This window comes from Lagopus leucura, unplaced genomic scaffold (genome assembly GCF_019238085.1).
Source record: "Lagopus leucura isolate 7727_CA_CO unplaced genomic scaffold, USGS_WTPT01 Super-Scaffold_760, whole genome shotgun sequence".
Lineage (NCBI taxonomy): Eukaryota > Metazoa > Chordata > Aves > Galliformes > Phasianidae > Lagopus > Lagopus leucura.
Window position 1 is genome coordinate 9,724,266 of NW_024962257.1, and position 7,014 is coordinate 9,731,279.

Here is a 7,014-nt window from a genome sequence, read left to right on the forward strand (position 1 = left end):
CCGATTGCAGGAGGAAATAAATTGTTTAAGTTTAAAGAGGAATAATTCTCAAGTACTTTTATATGTGTACATGAATATAAATGATGTGTATATAGAGATGTAGGAATACACAGGCCCTTAGAGCTGCAGTGTGGGGCAGCAGTTGCTGGTGCTGCTCGGTGAGCTGCTGCCATCAGATCTGCAGCTGAGCCCTGTGTTCTGCAGCACAGCATAAAGCCTGCCGCAGCGCCAATTCCCTGCACCAAGCAGGAGCAGATGGAAAGGTGTTTTCTTGTTAATTCACCTTTGAGAATAGCAGAGCTCTCCCTTGTGATCCAGCCGCAGCCTCACAGAAGTCCTGAGGAGCAGGTGGCAGCCAGCAGCAGTGCCACACAATGTCACTGCAACTTTGAAGCTCTCAGGAGCCCCCAGAGCCAGGAGGGAGATGAGTGGCAGGGCAGACAGCTTGCCCACGGAGACACCAGCAGGTCCCGTGTAGGGCTCACAGCACTGCAGGAACAAAGTGAGATCTGCTGCACTGTGAGCAGGTTGGCACCTGCTCAGCAAGGCTGCCACATTGCAGACAGAGTTTAGATACACACAGTTGCACTAGAAACAATTTATATTGTACAGAACACAACAGACATGATTTCCAGTCAATTATGCCGCATTCTCTGCTATACCATCTCTGTTACAACTACCCATGCCTCATGCAATTCAGGCTCTTCTGATGCTGAGCAGAGCATCTCCCCATCCCCCTGCTTGCCCCAGCACCACTCATAACCCTCATCTCACCACCCTCTTCCTAATCATAGCTCAGGGAGCTTAGGGCACCATCAGTGCCAGGTTATTCTGGCTTTACCCATGGCCAGGTATGTGACAATACATGCACCCAGCACAGAACAGCACTGTATGAAAGCTGTGTTATAGCACCAAGGACACAGCTCTGAGTCATAGTGCACTTGACACCGTGATGCAGGCTAACGTGCTACAGCATCCTCCACCTCTTTGCACATCAGGTTACTACCTGTGAAATACCACAATCATCCTTCGCTCCCAACATTCGTCCTTCTCTGGTGCTGAAGCTCCTCTCACAGCATCTTCAGCTCTGGTGAATTTATGTTTAGTCTCATATTATCTCATACTCAGGATGTCAGGAAAAAATGGCTAAAAAAAGCAATGACTGTAGTGACTTCCTGTGGGTGCAAGAAGACCCTCTGTTACCTGTGATTTCTGGCCTTTGCAGGCAGCTGGCCAGCACAGCACACCATGCAAAGCCTCCAGATGCTTTTCTATCCCAAATAACCGGAAATTAATGTTTGCTTTCGAGTGTTGTCAGGCAGCAGCTTTTCAGGAAGCAGCGGAACCCCTATTATTTATATAGATCTTATTATTTTACAAACTAGAACTCTACACCAGCGCCGTAATAAAGCGTTACCCAGGAGACCACTGAAAAACCTGAACAGAATCTTGTAATACACTGGGATGAAATACAAACACAAAAGGAAACAGACATTCAGATCACTGCAGTTATCCCTCAAAACTGAAGCACCTGATGTGCCCTGTGCACTGCAAGCAGAGTGCTTTGCAGCAGGGCCAAGGCTCTATGGAGACAGCTTTTCCCTTTTCACCTGTCATTCTTGGTTACATTCTTTCTATTTTGTTTTCCCATGGATCTGATAAGCAGAAGGGTAAATACGCCCTGGTGGATTTGGCAATAGGAAACACAAGGGAATGAAGGAAATACTGAATAACCTTCATACAGAATACCCTTAGAAACTTGCATGGCTGCAGAACAGCTGACTGTGCAAAGGGAAAACTGAGCAATCAAGCAGTTGCCGTCACCAACACACACAAGCCTAACAGGGGTTTATGGAACCAAACCCCTCCTGAAACACCAGCATTCTGCTTTGCAAGAAGCAAAACCCAAAAGACTACAGCGAGTCAGTGCTGCAACCTGGCTGTCCACCGTGTTTCTTGGGCTGGATTTTGGTGTCAGTGTGAGCTGTGTTCCTGCACCTCCTGACAAGGTGGCTTCTTTATATTTAGGTATAGGCTGCTGGAAGGCAGCTCTCAGGAGCTGCCGAAGGCTTGCCCTGCTCCTGCTGAGGCTCATTCCCCCACTAAAACCCTATGTGCTCCCTGAAGAATAAAAGCCCATGTCATTTGTGCTCTCACGGAGCAAGCTGCAGGATGAAGCTCATTAGCATTGAAACAGCAACAAGAACCAGGCTGCTCCAGTCCTTCCTATTGTAGGAGCAATAATTCTCCATAGATGCTCAAACGCATACAGAACAGAGCACTCTTGAAATCACTTCAGTTAAGAGTTGGAGCTGCTACAGAAAGAAGGGAGCAATTTGCTGCAGCATCAGACCTGGACACGTTGTCCTGCAGTGCGAGTGGCAGCTGGGCTGCCCAAAGTTCCACGCTAGGAACAGTGCTGCCAGTTCAGGTACGGGGGCATTATCCAGGTTTGGGGATTTACAGCAGAATTTCCTGTATTAAACCAAGCTGGGAAAGCAGCTGCACCAGGAGCCCAAAGGCAGGGCCACCCACTCTTCCCAAATGGGCCTCACACTGTACACGAGCCAGTGCTCTGCTCACCAGCCAGGCCAAACCCATCCAGGAGCTCTCCCCAAGTTGGGGCCAGTTGAAGCTGCTGTCAACCACCAATGGGATTGCTATAGTTTGAATTACAGTCTATTTTACAGTACTGCTAGGACTCAGACCTCTGGCTAGAATCCCTTCTGCGAGGAAAAACTCCCTAAATAAGCCTTTCTAAACAAGCAGGTTTGTATTACTTCTTAGCAAACACGTGAAGAAAAGTTGCACAGGGAGGTGCCTGAATCACTGGTACCAATCCATTAAGATAATTTGACAAATGTAATAAAATCAGATGACTACAGATGAAACTCAGCATACGCCAATACTTCCAAAAAAAATTTAAAAAATAAGTAGAGTATGTGGGACCTAAAGATCAGTTCATGTGAGTGGATGCTGGGCATGAATCTAAATGGGAGTGACATGGCATATAAATTACTGTGTAAGAGAAGCTGGTGGCACCACTAGTGCATATCACTACCCTTGCCAGCCATTGAAAACTAAAATTTTCTAGATATTTTCAATAAACGTTTTATAGAAAAATAGGTACCCAAATTATTTTAAAGCAAGTTTACCAACTGGCACGACACGATAAATGCAGAATTAGCCAGACAGCCTCTGTCCTTGATCCAACCCTATTCAGCACATCATTGCATTACCTGGAAAATACACAAAACCATTACTGATGCAATTTGTGCATGGCAACAATCCATGCCAGGAACAGTATTAATGACAGAAACAGATCTGGAAAGTCCAGTAATACCAATTTATTTGAACAAAGCACTCTCAACAGCTTTAAGAGACACATCATCTATGTAAGAACCAAGTACACAGGTCTCTCCAATAACACAGAAGACAGTATTTTGTCACCAGCAATTAAGAAAAGGAAATGAGAAGGTTTGCACAGAGCCAGTCACACATACTCCTAATGTAGCACTGATACTAAGAGGGTAGAAGCAATTCAGGGATATAAATAGGAGATTAAGCAGTAAATGCATGGATGTGGTGTTTACTTCAATATCCAAGATACCATAACTAAATGCTGCGAGCAGTCTGGTAACTGTATTTCAAGAACAGTCTTGAAAATATATGAAGGATTTAGACTAGATTCTGAAGTTATATGGACCCTGAAAAACTTGCTATACTAAGAGGCTTCCAAAGCTCAGTCTATGCAGCTCTCCCCAGTGGTGGTAGGGATAATTCAGTCATAGTCTGCAATTACTTCCAAGAGGAGGAAACTCTGATATCACACAGCTCTTAGTCTGGTCAGAATGGATACAGCCCTGAAGCGGTAAATGAAATAAATATTTAAAAGCAGAGGGCAAGTAGCCATTGGGAGCACCATGCTGGACTATGATCAACTCTAAGAAGCTTAGGGAGAAGCAGGGTGATGTGCAGAGAAAAGGCTCTGCTCAGGCAGAAGTTCTGAGCCCTCCTTCTAGATGGACACCCACATGAGGGAGGTGATCTTATTGAACAATAAAATCCTTGGCTTTTTATAGAGAGAAATATAAAGAAAAATATATGTAAAAGGCAATTTTTGTCTGTGCCTATATGCATAACATCAGCGCTTATTAATGTACGTCAGTGCTTACAGAGCATTGTTTTAAGATGAGCAAGACACAGCAGAGCTTTCCTCTAATAAACGCAACAGGAACAACGCCTGCAAGTGCTGTGCTCATCAGAGGAAGATGCCAGCGCTGCTGGCTGCTTGCATCAAAGCACCCCCATCCCACTAACCTCAGCCCTTCCATTAGTCAAACAGCCACCCAAGCCCCAACCTGTGACTCAGAAGTACTTGTGGAGGCAGCTGCTTTGCCTTCCTGAGCCACCTGCATAGAGGATGCTGGGGTCACTGCAGATTGCTTTAGAGAAACTCACAGTCACAAGACAAAGGCAACCTAACAAAGATCCAGCTGCAAGCAGAAATATTCTGCTTATTGGCAAGCTCACTGCAATCAGGTTATCGTGCACAAGTGGAACACACAAGGACCCATCAAACCTTTATGCCTAATTATACAGAAATGAACTGCCACCTCCAGTCATGTCTGTTGTGCTTCTAAACTATCACGAGTTCTTTAAACCTATGCACTCATTAGCTATGGTGGGGCACGACACTTGGTCTGATTGTAAGGAAGAAAAAACAACATGACAAAGCTGCAGAGCAATGAGGTAAGGTTACAAAGGGGGAGATGTCAGAACAGCAGTTTTAATTTGAGTTTGGAATTCAACAGAAAGCTTTAAATAATAAAAAAAAAACACGTTCACACTGCAAAGGAATACACTGTTAGCACTAATGGGTGTTTGCAGCATGAGATATTTCCTTATCCACGCAGATTTGTTACAATAAAAAAAAAAAAAGTGTTCATACAAGAATCCGTGTGCGTCAATAAAATAAGAGAGAAGTGAGAATAGATTAGGTTTAAAACAATCTCAGGGAAAAGAGAACTCATTTTCACTGAAGTTCCTCTATATCTTGCCCTCTTAAATCACGCAAAGAGCATCCATACAATCTCAGAAATCTTATTATCTCCCTGTTCTTATCATAAATTCAGCAGTCTTTTTTGATAAATTACATTCTTCCCTATCACATTATTTCTTTACAAAAAATTACAAGTCCCAGTTCTTAATTGAAGCCCACACTAGAAATTGGAAATTTGTTGTATATATTTAAATCGGAATATATGTGTATGAAGCATAAATATATGACACACGTGTATAGATGGGATCATGCTGTGCCATTACTGAAACAGCACTATCATTTCTATAGCTCTTAAAGAGCCTATTGTAATCTGTGATTCATATGCTTTCAGGAGCTTGACTCCCAAAGCTCTATACCTCCTTCGTTTTTCTGGTTAAAATAGATCATCTATGTGATGAATTATTCTGAAACAGTTATTCTTGTGCGGATGCTCTCAGTCTGGAATTAAATACTTCATCATTTTGATTTAGCTTTATCCATATGCTCAAAACTCTAAACATTCCTTTCATTCCAGGTAAAGAAATGGAGAAATAACTGAATCTGTAAACCTAACTCCAGTCCACACAACGGATTAGAATCCCAACATCAGTGCTCTATTTCAGCCTCTCCGAGTCACTCCTGTGGCTCAGAGATGTCAAATGTTGATGCCAAACTTCAGCCTGTCATAGATGTCCCCTGGTGCTACGTTTAGGACCAGAGACCCATTGCAGTTCCTTCATCCCAGCACTTCCCAGCTACAGCCCCACGTCCCTGACTGCTGCTCCAGCTCCATGAATACTCTCAGCCACCAGCGAGAGCAGCCATGAGGGCTGTAGCATCTGCTTTAGTCCTATAACCAAAACACAGATTCATCATTTCTTTATTAACAGTGACTTTGGCAAGATTCAATCACATCCAGGTTTGGGCATCAGCAGTTCAGGAAGGAAAAGGAACTCGAACAGTCCAGGAAGCACTGGCATGGAACCCACACAAAACAAGCGTTTGCATGCTGTGTTGCACGCTATAGACACAACTCACAAGGCTATAAAAGTGCACTTTGCATCCTCACCTGCCCCAAAGAGGCAGCAGAAGAGTCGTGGCTGTAGGTAGGTCAGGCAGTGCTGGCAGAAACAGGCTGAGCAGTGCCAACAGCATTCCCACAGGAGACAAGCAGCCAACTCACCTCTCTTCCTCAGCCAGCAAAAATGAAAACCCAGCCAGGAGCTTTAGAGCCTCTTTATTTAAAAAATAAATAAAATGGAAATAAACTTTACGGTGACGTTAACTAAAACTTTCTAAAATAGAACTTCCATTAAAAAGGGAAGCTAAAAGCTGATATTTCTGCAGCTGCTGCATCCTCCACCATCCATGCACTTATCGCATCCTGAAAAACCCTCAGGAGGATCCACTGCCTCCCCCTGCTATAGCCCTGTGCCGTTTGCTCTATTTAAAAGAAAATGCAAGGATCTTTTTTTTGCAAAGGCAGACTTGCCAAGAGACCACACTCCTAACAATCAAGAATAATTAGCACAAATTAAGACATGGTTTGCACGCAATAGTGCAAGGTCCTCCTTGTACAGACAACGCACATAAGAAAGGTCACAGGGATAGAAGTGAACACAGCACAGCAGAGTGAGGGCAGCCCTGAGCTGAACGCAGATGAAGAGCTTCAACAAACTGCCCAGGGATGCCTGCCACCCAACTGCAGCAAGGGCAGGAGTAACCCTGCAACTTTCTGCCCTTGTTGGTGGATCCAAACACTTCAGTAAACACCAACAGCAGCATCTGCTATGCAGTCAATTAATCTGGTACTTATGTGACATATTTTAAGCCATATCAGTGGGGAAAAATATATGTTTGACCTCAGAAATGTCAAGAACACAACAGGGCACTGAAAAATGATGCAGAGTTCTTAGGTAGCTGCAAACACCCTTTTCAAAAGTCACACAAACTAGTACTTGGAATTAATGTAG